Source organism: Oncorhynchus kisutch, linkage group LG5, assembly GCF_002021735.2.
Source record: "Oncorhynchus kisutch isolate 150728-3 linkage group LG5, Okis_V2, whole genome shotgun sequence".
NCBI classification, from domain to species: domain Eukaryota; kingdom Metazoa; phylum Chordata; class Actinopteri; order Salmoniformes; family Salmonidae; genus Oncorhynchus; species Oncorhynchus kisutch.
In genome coordinates, this window is record NC_034178.2 from 25,515,878 (window position 1) to 25,529,720 (window position 13,843).

At 42.9% G+C, this 13,843-nt stretch overlaps 1 protein-coding gene across 1 annotated transcript in view; it reads left to right on the top strand.

Annotated features, from left to right (window-relative positions):
• Positions 1 to 4,245: 4,245 nt before the first annotated feature.
• LOC109890139 (rho GTPase-activating protein 40) overlaps positions 4,246 to 13,843 on the top strand; it is a 41,680-nt gene continuing 32,082 nt past the window's right edge. The window contains exon 1 of the mRNA XM_031824724.1: positions 4,246 to 4,422. The gene's annotated coding sequence lies outside the window, so the exon portion shown is untranslated. The remainder of the gene's footprint in view (positions 4,423 to 13,843) is intronic.

The following is a 13,843-nucleotide window of genomic DNA, read 5'->3' on the forward strand; positions in this document are numbered from 1 at the left end:
CATCGACTTTGTGCATGACAAATCATTTTTCCAACAATTGTTTACAGACAGATTATTTCACTTATAATTCACTGTATCACAACTCCAGTGGGTTAGACATTTACATACATGAAGTTGACTGTGCCTTTAAACAGCTTGGAAAATTCCAGAAAATGATGTCATGGCTTTAGAAGCTTCTGATAGGCTAATTGACATCATTTTTAGTCATTTGGAGGTGTACCTGTTAATATATTTCAAGGTCTACCTTCAAACTCAGTGCCTCTTTGCTTGACATCATGGGAAGATCAAAAGAAGAAAAAAAAAGAGAATCAGCCAAAACCTATAGAAAAAAATATAGACCTCCACAAGTCTGGTTCATCCTTGGGAGCAATTTCCAAAAGCCTGAAGGTACCACGTTCATCTGTACAAACAATAGTAGGCAAGTATAAACACCATGGGACCACGCAGCTGTCATACTGCTCAGGAAGGAGACGTGTTCTGTGTCCAAGAGATGAAAGCACTTTGGTGCCGAAAAGTGAAAATCAATCCCATAACAACAGCAAAGGACCTTGTGAAGATGCAAAAAAACTAAAATAGAAATGTTTGGTCATAATGACCATCATTATGTTTGGAGGAAAAAGGGGGAGGCTTGCAAATCGAAGAAAACCATTCCAACCGTGAAGCATGGGGGTGGCACTATCATGTTGTAGGGGTGCTTTGCTGCAGGAGGTACTGGTGCACTTCACTAAATAGATGGCATAATGAGGCAGGAAAATAATGTGGATATATTGAAGCAACAGACGTCAGTCAGAAAGTTAAAGCTTGGTCGCAAATGGGTCTTCTAAATGGACAATGACTCCAAGCACACTCCCGAAGTTGTGGCAAAATGGCTTAAGGACAACAAAGTCATGGTATTGGAGTGGCCATCACAAAGCCCTGACCTCAATCCTATCGACAATTTGTGTGCAGAACTGAAAAAGCGTGTCTGAGCAAGGAGGAACGGGCCAAAATTCTCCCAACTTATTGTGGGAAGCCTACCCAAAATGTTTGACCCAAGTGAAACAATTTAAAGGCAATGCTACCAAATGCTAATTGAGTGTATGTAAACTTCTGACTCACTGGGAATGTGATGGCAGAAACTAAAGCTGAAATAAATCCTTCTACTAATATTCTGACATTTCAGATTCTTAAAATGAAGTGGTAATCTTAACTGACCAAGACAGGGATTTTTTACTAGGATTAAATGTCAGGAATTGTGAAAAACAGAGTTTAAATGTATTTGGCTAACTTCTTATGGCTGCGATATGACAACAGCCAGTGAAAGTGCAAGAGCGCCAGAAAATCACATTGTAGGATTAATGAATTTATTTGCAAATTATGGTGGAAAATAAGTATTTGGTCACCTACAAACAAGCAAGATTTCTGGCTCACAGACCTGTAACTTCTTTAAGAGGCTCCTCTGTCCTCCACTCATTACCTGTATTAATGGCACCTGTTTGAACTTGTTATCAGTATAAAAGACATCTGTCCACAACCTCAAACAGTCACACTCCAAACTCCACTATGGCCAAGATCAAAGAACTGTCAAAGGACACCAGAAACAAAATTGTAGACCTGCACCAGGCTGGGAAGACTGAATTTGCAATAGGTAAGCAGCTTGGTTTGAAGAAAGCAACTGTGGGAGCAATTATTAGGAAATGGAAGACATACAAGACCACTGATAATCTCCCTCGATCTGGGGCTCCACGCAAGATCTCATCCTGTGGGGGTCAAAATGATCACAAGAACGGTGAGCAAAAATCCCAGAACCACATAGGACCTAGTGAATGACCTGCAGAGAGCTGAGACCAAAGTAACAAAGCCTACCATCAGTAACACACTACTCCGCCAGGGACTCAAATCCTGCAGTGCCAGACGTGTCCCCCTGCTTAAGCCAGCACATGTCCAGGCCCGTCTGAAGTTCGCTAGAGAGCATTTGGATGATCCAGAAGATTGGGAGAATGTCATATGAAACCAAAATATAACTTTTTGGTAAAAACTCAACTCGTCGTGTTTGGAGGACAAAGAATGCCGAGTTGCATCCAAAGAACACCATACCTACTGTGAAGCATGGGGGTGGAAACATCATGCTTTGGGGCTGTTTTTCTGCAAAGGGACCAGGACGACTGATCCGTGTAAAGGAAAGAATGAATGGGGCCATGTATTGTGAGATTGAGTAAAAACCTCCTTCCATCAGCAAGGGCATTGAAGATGAAACGTGGCTGGGTCTTTCAGCATGACAATGATCCCAAACACACCGCCCGGGCAACGAAGGAGTGGCATCGTAAGAAGCATTTCAAGGTCCTGGAGTGGCTTAGCCAGTCTCCAGATCTCAACCCCATAGAAAATCTTTGGAGGGAGTTGAAAGTCCATGTTGCCCAGCAACAGCCCCAAAACATCACTGCTCTAGAGGAGATCTGCATGGAGGAATGGGCCAAAATACCAGCAACAGTGAGTGAAAACCTTGTGAAGACTTACAGAAAACGGTTGATCTCTGTCATTGCCAACAAAGGGTATATAACAAAGTATTGAGATAAACTTGTGTTATTGACCAAATACTTTTTTTCCACCCTCATTTGCAAAGAAATTCATTAAAAATCCTACAATGTGATTCTCAGCATTTTTTTTCTCATTTCGTTTGTCATAGTTGAAGTGTACCTATGATGAAAATTACAGGCCTCTCATCTTTTTAAGTGGGAGAACTTGCACAATTGGTGGCTGACTAAATACTTTTTTGCCCCACTATGTGAATATTGAAAAAGCATGATGCCAAAAACCAAATACTTCAAAGCACTCTCAGTATTAAAACCCCTTGATTCATAGGCTACTTGGCTAATGGCCGAGATAATAAGACAAACCTATGCAATGCTGATAAACCAGCCTTGATTAAGGGAAGGGTAGGCTGTGCTTTGTTTTGCATAAAATAAAATAAAAATCTGGGCAAAACTATACATTTTGTAATGTTTTTATATTTGAGATTCACATTTCTTCCATGGGCACTGTGCATCATGGCTGGTTAGGCTGCGCTTCCGCTATCCAAATCCATGCCATAATCAACTGCGTTACACAAAAAAAACAGCTGGTCTTATAGGGTAACCTCCCATTAGTGCTGCATCAAATTGTTACTTTTGCGCTTGTTTTACCTCAAATATTGCCACCCCTCCCACCTTAGCGCAAGCGAGCTGATTAGACCAATATATTTTCAAACCTGGCGTTAGGGCTGGAAAATGCCAATGTGCAGGTTTTTACATGTCAAAATTGGCACTTGTGCCTCAGCGTCAGCTGAAAATAGAGCCCTGGGATTGATCAGATCTTCTGGAGTCAGTGATTTTCATTTTATTTTTAAGAATGTTCTATCAGAATACCTCTTTAAATTCCTTCTTATAGGCTACTCTAGCATCCATTTTAGGTAGGCCTACCCCATCTGCAGAATTCCTGCCATACTCACTGTATCCATGGAAACTATGATCAGTGCGTGGGAGGAGAGACTTACCCAGAGTGTGTGGCCTAGCCTTCATCTGGTGTGTGTGTGTGTGTGTGTGGGGGGGGGGGGGGGGGGGGGGGGTGTGATGGAACAATGGCAGGAAGACAGTTGGTTTGTTTTACTGGCCTCAGTGCTCACATACAACACGAGGTCTGACTGACTGAAGTGTCTGCAGAGAAATCAAGAGGGAAATGAAAACAAAAACAGGATGCAGGAAAGAATTCTATCTGTCCAGTTGAAAAATATAGATTATTCTATAGGCCAACTGTACGGTGTTCAGAGTTACTGTAGGCCCATATAGCACAATCTGTTTTGTGTTGTATATGACCTTCAGATAATGGTACTTTTGAATTAATAAAAGTGTGTTTATGATATAAAAAATGACAATGGTATTATATTCCATGGTACAGTAGTATGCTACCCTCACAACAACAACGACATAGTATTGTAATCAATATTTCAAAATCAAATAGTTATTCTATAGCCTATTAATATATGAATATGTTTAAAACGAATCGATGTCATATTTCTTTACTTTGAGTTGAGATATGAAATTATCTTAGATCTGATAGGCTGCACCACTTCATGATTCAGATTTTTTTAAAGTCATTTCCATGGAATGCACAACCATAGCTGAAGAAATGCACAGAGAGGCAATCCTCCAGCAATCCTCAACGCTACAACACATTAGAAGGGGGGGTTGTTTTTCACCCATACTGTAACTGTAGTGATGACATCGCAAGCAAGGTTGAGTAAGATAACGTGCATGGCAGCAGCCCCATACCATCTGTTACGTTCTACAGCATCATTTCATTGCTGTCAGATCCTGTCACTTCGCCATTACCGACATACACTACCCATATTAACCAGAGACCGAGTCGGAGCTTCACACAGGAGGTTTGAATGTTTCTTTAAAAAAGGTAAGAATGATACAGACTAGCCTATTTATTAGCCTGTCTTAATTCCACTTCATTCCAATAGTTTATCACTTGATAATTTCACAGCATGTTTTAAGCGACGTGCATTCATTTTAGAGTTCAAATGTGCATTTTGCAGTTGTGTTTCTGTAATCCTGTGTCCTGTCGTGCAAAGGGTTGCAGGTTGCTAGGGTGTTGAGACCTGTTGCTATGGGCGCATCATGCTCAAGTGCCTGTAGTACGTTTGCTACACACTGCAGCAAACGTGTTTGACTGTTACACTGCCATTCCATAAGCACTGCTGTGTCTACTGCTAGCTAGCATGAGGACGAAAAGGCAGTTTCCCGGGAAAACTGGCACTATTTCAATCTTCTCGATGTATCAGTGTGGATAAGGGTAAAATGTGGAGTACAGTGGCAGATCGCATCCCTGCATTGAGGTATGTTTCCCGACCCATATCACGCACCAGCCCGTGTCTTGATGTAACCGTGACTGTGTTCAGACCCCAGTGCAGCTCAGTGTAAACAAGTGTAGCGGTAGGGTCTGTATCTTCTGGTGAATCTGTTGAATCAGCCTTTGTTATATCCTATATGCCTATTGTAAGGGTAGCCGGGGGACTCGGTTTTTAATCCTATTTAACAGGAAACAAGCAATTCATGAAGGAAAATAAAGAGTTCTAAATATATTGGTCACCAGCATCATCTCATCTCTCGTTTCATGATGGGCACATGTAGCCTACATGGATTTTTTACACACGTTCAAAACGGGAGCTGGCTCAAATAATGTATGCATACGTAACACATAGATTAAAAGGGATGTCCACTCACTGTTTTGCCGCACCCAAACTTGATATTTTAATGAAGCTATCTCAAAAGGAGATAGAGATATCCCAATTCCTGTGATAGTTTTTAATGTTTCCAGTGTTGTTGATCCGGTCATCTGCTCAGTGGACAGAAGATTCCCTGGCGACACTTTCTCACTCCTCTCCCTCTCTCTGATTGGATTGAAGAGGTCAGCTACCTCAAACCCTGATCGGATCAACCTCAGGCCCTTCAGGATCTCTTGCACACCTGGGGATCATGATCTGAATTATAGTAGGCTACAATCCCATAGGCTACATTATGTTGTCACTCTCACAATTCAAGTTACACACTTGGGGGTGCCCAACGTCTACTGGGGATGGTCAAACTTTTTTAATCAACCTACATTGATATTTCAATTATTATAGGGGAGACCTGATTTGTTATGGGGGTGCCTATGATGTAAGGCTTCCTCTATGATCCCTGAAGAAAATATCACATGCTCCACCTGCACTGCACAAATTCCACATTGTGTGTGAGTGATGATGACCATTGTAATGCAGGGCAGTGGGTCTACTATACCTCTAATTACAGGTAGGCTATGGGTAGTGACAGTGGTGCGGTGTAATCCACTTCGCTCCATATGGCGTGAAGGGCGGGGAAGGGAGGGATAGTTTACAAGAAGGGCTTTCATTGCTCGTTGTCGTAAACTCCAGTCAGATTATCTGACCAACAGGGAGGGAGAGTGGTTGGGAGGAACGGCATGGCATAGACAGCAGGTGTTTACAATGGGACAGTGTTACTGTGTGTGATGCTTTGCTGCAGAATGTGTACGTCAGACATGTGTGGTTGGTTATATATTGTATTAATGTCAGGACAGGGATTGGGAGAGGATCTGATCATCTCAAGTGAACACACTAATACACTACACCCAGGAAACGAAAGATGTGGGGTTGAAGCTACAGGTCTAGGACGCAAGGAAACTGATCACTATAGGTGAACCAGTTAAACCATTTACAACCAGGAAATTAGTAGAGCACGACCGGTATGTTTTTTTTTTTTTGGGGGGGGGGGGGGGTCCGATACCGATTCCGATTTTTGAGGGGGACAACATTTACAGATACAGATATACAGCTGGGAAATGGAAAAAGTGGCATTTTCCCAGACGGACTTCTGATCAGTCAGGTGAACTGGATAATACACTACACACAGAATATGACACGTAGTTGGTTGACGCTATGGATCTGTCCGATGCTGAGCAATTATCTGATAGGCATGTTAGGCATCGTCACATGTGAGTAAGGGCCAAAAGGACAGTTTGAAACCAAAATAAACTCAAAGGCCATTCCTTTTTTACCTGTGGGAAATGAATGTTACGTTTGGCATATTCTGGAATTTAGTTTACTGTACCAGTTATGATGTAATATTATGGCCCTAAATGTGTTGGATATGTTTTAAAGAATACACAGGAATCTCTCTGTCTTGTGCAGGCAGGCAGCTCAATGTCACCAGGGAACATTGGTGCCGAACCAAAGTGTTCAATGTCAGCCCAGATATTTTATTTTTAGATTGTCAGCTTTCCAGCACGGTTCCAGCCACCTGGCGTGGCTTGGTTCAACTCGGTTCAGTTTGGCTCAATTCAGTAGTGTGAAAAGGTCAAGTGTTTACCTCTGAGCCAGAGTGTGCCATGTGGTGCCTCCTCGGCTGAGTGTCATGGCTTCTACAGATTAGCATCATCTACTCATCACCATCAGGGCCTGGACGAATACACTGCTGCTTTTAAATCCTTTCAGAGAGAGACAAACACATCTCTCTCCTCACTAGCCCTGGCCTGTCACTGACCCTTAGAGGTAAGGTGTGAGGTCTTACCAAGCCAGGGGGCCAAGAGAAGATCAGATGGGCAGGGTGCAAAGCTCAACCAGATCTGTCTCCCTCGCTCAGATCACTGTCACATGCCAGGGTCACCGGGGTCAGGTCACCAAGCAACACAAGGCACTCATCATGTTCTGCTCTTCCATGGCTTAGCCTAGCTGTTACGGGCTTCTTCCTGGGAAGGAGAGGCGGACCAAAACACAGCGTGGTTATTTATAAACATCTTTAATAAAGATGATAACTTGAACAATGTATAATACAAAATAAGAACATGTGGAAAACCCGAAACAGCCCTATCTGGTGCAACAAACACAAAGACAGGAACAATCACCCACAACACCAAACAGGCTACCTAAATATGGTTCCCAATCAGAAACAATGACTAACACCTGCCTCTGATTGAGAACCATATCAGGCCAAACACAGAAACAGACAAACTACACACACAACATAGAATGCCCACTCAGAATGCCCACACCCTGACCAACCAAACATAGAAACATACAAAGCAAACTATGGTCAGGGTGTGACACTAGCTACCTGTCTGTTGCTTTAAACAAGTTGGGACAAAAGCACCACACCTGACATCTTAGAATTTTCCCCACATCACCTGACTAGCAATTTAGACCAATAAGATAAACAATTGTGAATGCACACGAGGTGTGATACCAGGTAGGGGCGGTGATATATTCAGATTCGCCTAGGGAAGACTGCTCAGAACTATGTAATCAGTCCCGAGTCGGTTGTATAGTGTAAATCTACTTTAAGGCTAAGGAGGATTCCCAGGAGAGAAAGGGCTTGGTGTAGGCCTTGCAGGGAGACAATAGGAGGGAAAGGAGGGAGATGGTGGGATGGAGGAGAAAGAAGAGAAATATGGAGTGAAAGGAGGGAGGTATGGAGGCATTGGCCAGGAGGTGAAAGCCTCAGGGTGTCCTCATAATCGGTGGTGATCTGAGCTGGTTATACAATACATTCGGAAATTATTCAGGCCCCTTGACTTTTTCCACATTTTGTTACATTACAGCATTATTCTAAAATGTATTGAATCGTCCCCCCCCCGCCATCATCAATCTACACACAATACCCCCTAATGACAAAGCAAAAACAGGTTTTTATACATTTTTGCAAATATATTTAAAAAAATATAACTGAAATATCACATTTATATAAATATTCAGACACTTTACTCAGTACTTTGTTGAAGCACTTTTGGCAGCGATTACATCTTTGAGTCTTCTTGGGTATGACGCAACAAGCTTGGAACACATGTATTAGGGTAGTTTATCCCATTCTTCTCTGCAGTTCCTCTCAAGTTCTGTCCGTTTGGATAGGGAGTGTCGCTGCAGAGCTATTTTCAGGTCTCTCCAGAGATGTTCGATCAGGATCATCTCTGGCTGGGCCCCTCAAGGGCATTCAGAGATTTGTCTTGAAGCCACTCCTGTGTTGTCTTGGCTGTTTGCTTAGGGTCGTTGTCCAGTTGGAAAGTGAACCTTTGCCCCAGTCTGAGGTTCTAAGCACTCAGAAGGATCTTTCTGTACTTTGCTCTGTTAATTGTTCCCTCGATCCTGACTAGTCTCCCAGTCACTGGCGCTGAAAAACATCCCCACCGTATGATGCTGCCACCACCATTCTTCACCGTAGGGATGGTGCCAGGTTTCCTTCAGACGTGACGCTTGGCATTCAGGACAGAGTTCAATCTCTGTTTTATTTTTTTAAATGTAACTTTTTATTTAACTAGGCAAGTTAGTTAAGAACAAAATCTTATTTACAATGATGGCCTACCCCGGCCAAACCTAGATGATGCTGGGCCAATTGTGCGCCACCCTATGGGACTCCCAATCACGGCCGGATGTGATACGGCCTGGAATCGAACCCGGGACTGTAGTGACGCCTCTTGCACTGAGATGCAGTGCCTTAGACCGCTGTGCCACTCAGGAGCCCAGGTTTCATCTGGCCAGAGAATCTTGTTTCTCATGGTCCTTTAGGTGCCTTTTGGCAAACTTCAAGTGGGCTGTCATGTGCCTTTTACTGAGGAGTGGCTTCCATCTGGCCACTCTACCATAAAGGCCTGATTGGTGGAGTGCTGCAGAGATGGCTGTCCTTCTGGAAGATTCTTTCATCTCAACAGAGGAACTCTGGAGCTCTGTCAGAGGGACTATTGGGTTCTTGGTCACCTCCCTGACCAAGGCCCTTCTACCCCGATTGCGCAGTTTGGCTGGGAGGCCAGCTCTAGGAAGAGTCTTGGTGGATCCTAACTTAAGAATGATGGAGGCCACTGTGTTCTTGGGGACCTTCAATGCTGGAGACATTTATGTTACCCTTCCTCAGATCTGTGCCTCAACACAATCCTGTCTCGGACCTCAACGGACAATTCCTTCGACCTCATGGCTTGGTTTTGGTCTGACATGCACTGTTAACTGTGGGATCTTATATAGACAGGTGTGTGCCTTTCCAAATCATGTCCAGTCAATTGAATTTACCACAGGTGGACTCCAATCAAGTTGTAGAAACATTTCAATGATGATCAATGGAAACAGGATGCACCTGAGCTCAATTTCGAGTCTCATAGCAAAGGGTCTGAATAATTATGTAAATAAGGTATTTCTGTTTTAGATTTTTTTATACATTTACAAACATTTATAAAAACCTGTTTTTGCTTTATCATTATGGGGTATTGTGTGTGTGTACATTGATGAGGGAAAAAAACAATTGAATCCATTTTTAGAAAAAAGCTGTAACGTAACACAATGTGGAAAATGTGAAGAGGTCTGAATCCTTTATGAAAGCACTGTAGATGGACAAGTGACCGTTTAGGATCCAGGAGGCATGAGGTTGCTGGGCCAGTTGCCCGGGGCGTTTACCTACACTCTTAGAAAAAAGCATTCCAAAAGAGAATGCTGCACGGGGCGGCAGGGTGGTGGTTAAAGCATTGGACTAGTAACCGGAAGGTTGCAAATTTAAACCCCTGAGCTGACAAGGTACAAATCTAGCGTTCTGCCCCTGAACAGGCAGTTAACCCACTGTTCCTAGGCCTTCATTCAAAATAAGAATTTGTTCTTAACTGACTTGCCTGGTTTAATAAAAACGTTTCTTTTTTAAAAAAGAGATCCACTGGTCCTTTTGTGGCAGGGCTGAAATGCGGGGGGGGGGGGGGGGGGGGGGGGGGGGGTCAGTTCATTTGCATGGCAAAGAGGGACTTTTCAATTAATTGCAATTCATTAATTGCAATTCTTCTGATCACTCTTCATAACATTCTGGAGTATATGCAAATTGCCATAATACAAACTGAGGCAGCAGACTTTGTGAAAATTAACATTTGTGTCATTCTCAAAACTTTTGGCCACAACTGTAATTGCTAAAATATACTTAGGTATCAAAAGGAAATTATTTCAAATTCCTTATATTAAGCAAACCAGACGGCACCATTTTCTTTTTATACATTTATTTACGGATAGCCAGGGGCTCGCTGCAACACTCAGACATCATTAGCAAACGAAGCGTGTGTTTAGAATATTGGCCTGTTGGAAACTACAACTCCCTATTAAACTCAGCAAAAAAAGAAACGTCCTCTCACTGTCAACTGCGTTTATTTTCAGCAAACTTAACATGTGTAAATATTTGTATCGCCATCAGATTCAACAACTGAGACACAAACTGAACAAGTTCCACAGACATGTGGCTAACAGAAATGGAATGTGTCCCTGAACAAAAGGGGAGGGTCAAAATAACAGTCAGTATCTGGTGTGGCCACCAGCTGCATGAAGTACTGCAGTGCATCTCCTCATGGACTGCACCAGATTTGCTAGTTCTTGCTGTGAGATGTTACCCCCACTCTTCCACCAAGGCACCTGCAAGTTCCCAGACATTTCTGGGGGGAATGGCCCTAGCTCTCACGCTCCGATCCAACAGGTCCCAGACGTGCCCAATGGGATTGAGATCTGGACTCTTCGCTGGCCATGGCAGAACACTGACATTCCTGTCTTGCAGGAAATCACGCACAGAACGAAATCACGCACAGGAAATCATGCCTCCTCATGCCAGGATGAGCCTGCAGGAGGGTACCACATGAGGGAGGAGGATGTCTTCCCTGGTTATGCACAGTGTTGTGATTGCCTGCAATGACAACAAGCTCAGTCCGAGGATGCTGTGGCACACCGCCCCAGACCATGACCACCCTCCACCTCCGAATCGATCCCTCTCCAAGAGTACAGGCCTTGGTGTAACGCTCATTCCTTCAACGATAAACGCGAATCCGACCATCACCACTGGTGAGACAAAACCACGTCTCGTCAATGAAGAGCACTTTTTGTCAGTCCTGTCTGGTCCAGTGACGGTGGGTTTGTGCCCATAGGTGACACTGCTGCCGGTGATGTCTGGTGAAGACCTGCCTTACAACAGGCATACAAGCCCTCAGTCCAGCCTCTCTCAGCCTATTGCAGACAGTCTGAGCACTGATGGAGGGATTGTGCATTCCTGGTGTAACTCGGGCAGTAGTTGTTGCCATCCTGTACCTGTTCCGCAGGTGAGATGTTCGGATGTACCGATCCTGTGCAGGTGTTGTTACACGTGGTCTGCCACTGCGAGGACAATCATCTGTCCGTCCTGTCTCCCTGTAGTGCTGTCTTAGGCATCTCACAATACAGCCATTGCAATTTATTGCCCTGGCCACATCTGCAGTCCTCATGCCTCCTTGCAGCATGCCTAAGGCACGTTCACGCAGATGAGCAGAGACCCTGGGCATCTTTCTTTTTGTGTTTTTCAGATTCAGTAGAAAGTGTCCTAAGTTTTCATAACCGTGACCTTAATTTCCTACCGTCTGTAAGCTGTTAGTGTCTTAATGACCGTTCCACATGTTCATTAATTGTTCATGGTTCATTGAACAAGCATGGGAAACAGTGTTGGATTATCTTTGAAAGACAGGGTCCTGAAAAAGGGGTGTTTCTTTTTTTGCTGAGTTTACATCACACAGCTTGATCTGATTTATCTCTAGAGAAACAGAAAAAAACAGAATGAAATGGAATTCAAATAGTTGAACCGACATCGGTCAATTAGTTATTTAAATAACTACGTTAGGATACATTACATTGGCCTACCAATGTAATAGCAGTCGTGGTACATATAGATCGCATTTGACCCATTCAGTATGATATATTATGTTTGACTGCTTTAGTATGATATGCTATGTTAGGGTAGGGGTTAGGGTTAGGAGTTAGGTTACAAGGTTAAGGGAAGGGTTAGCTAGCATGCTAAGTAGTTGCAAAGTAGCTAAAAAAGTTGCTAATTATCTAAAATGCTAAATTTATACGCCCACCCATACACCCCAACTGACCATCCTCCTTTCCTCCAAAGAGCCCTCTCATGGCCTCAGAGCTGTCCTTCGAGCTATGAGACAGGATTTTGTCGAGGCACAGACCTGAGGAAGGGTACCAAAAAATGTCTACGGCTTTGAAGGTCGCCAAGAACACAGTGGCCTCCACATCATTCCTTTTCACACATACCAACAAATGGCTATGATCATTCTACAGTGGTCCCTGCAGCGTACGCTCAAACCGGTGTGATTAGACTGCTTATTTAGAACTTCCAGTTTCGATTGACATTTGAGCTGGCCACACTGTTTTTTCACAGAAACATTTAGCAAAAAACACAGTCCTTACAAAGTTATGTCCAGAATGTGATCAGTTTATTTTTGGATGCAATATTCAGACATTCACAGAAGTAGCTACAGCATAAAACAATCCTCCAAACCGGAACATGTAGGCTACATTTGTCCTAGCTCTAACTGAGGAAAGATTGTCAAAACACAAGTAGTCATATTTTTACAACTCTCGGCTGACTGAAACTACAATATGTATTAGCGAACAGCAATTACTATTTACAATTAATCACATCGTGGGTGATCTAAATAATTGAGTAAAACACTTTCTAGAAATCGAAAGTAATACGACGATTGGTAGTTTGTGTGTGCCGCCATGTTTGTTTTTCCGCATCAACCAAAGATAATAAGAGGAGACAAGATGAGTTACATCTGTTTGTAGCATGCATGTTGAAGGGGGTGTGTCATCTACGATTATTCACTTCCCTTCATTCACTTCCGTAAGTTTACCCGAAAGATAAGTGAACCATAATTCCTTCACCTCATTATAACATATTTGGTCTGACAGATGTTTACGTGACACCCAGAATGCGTATAATGCCACACATAGCAGGCAAATAATTTAGCATTAGCTCATTATAATCAGTACAAACTAAAAAAGCATTTTACACACATCATAGGTGTCCAATACAATCTATGCAATAATCGGAGTGCATTATTTGTCACCAGTTCTTGAAAACGTGAATACAACTGTAAATACGCTATGCTACATACATACATACACTACCGTTCAAAAGTTTGGGGTCACTTAGAAATTTCCTTGTTTTTTGTCCATTAAAATAACATGAAATTGATCAGAAATATAGTGTAGACATTGTTAATGTTGTAAATGAATATTGTAGCTGGAAACGGCTGATATTTAATGGAATATCTACATAGGCGTACAGAGGCCCGTTATCAGCAACCATCACTCCTGTGTTTCAATGGCACGTTGTGTTAGCTAATCCAAGTTTATAATTTTAAAAGGCCGTAACATAACAACATGTGGAAAAAGTCAAGGGGTCTGAATACTTTCCGAATGCGCTGTATATCCCGTGTTTTTATGTCAAACGGTTTTGTTATATTTCAGTGTTCTGTGATGTATACAAAGTGTAATATT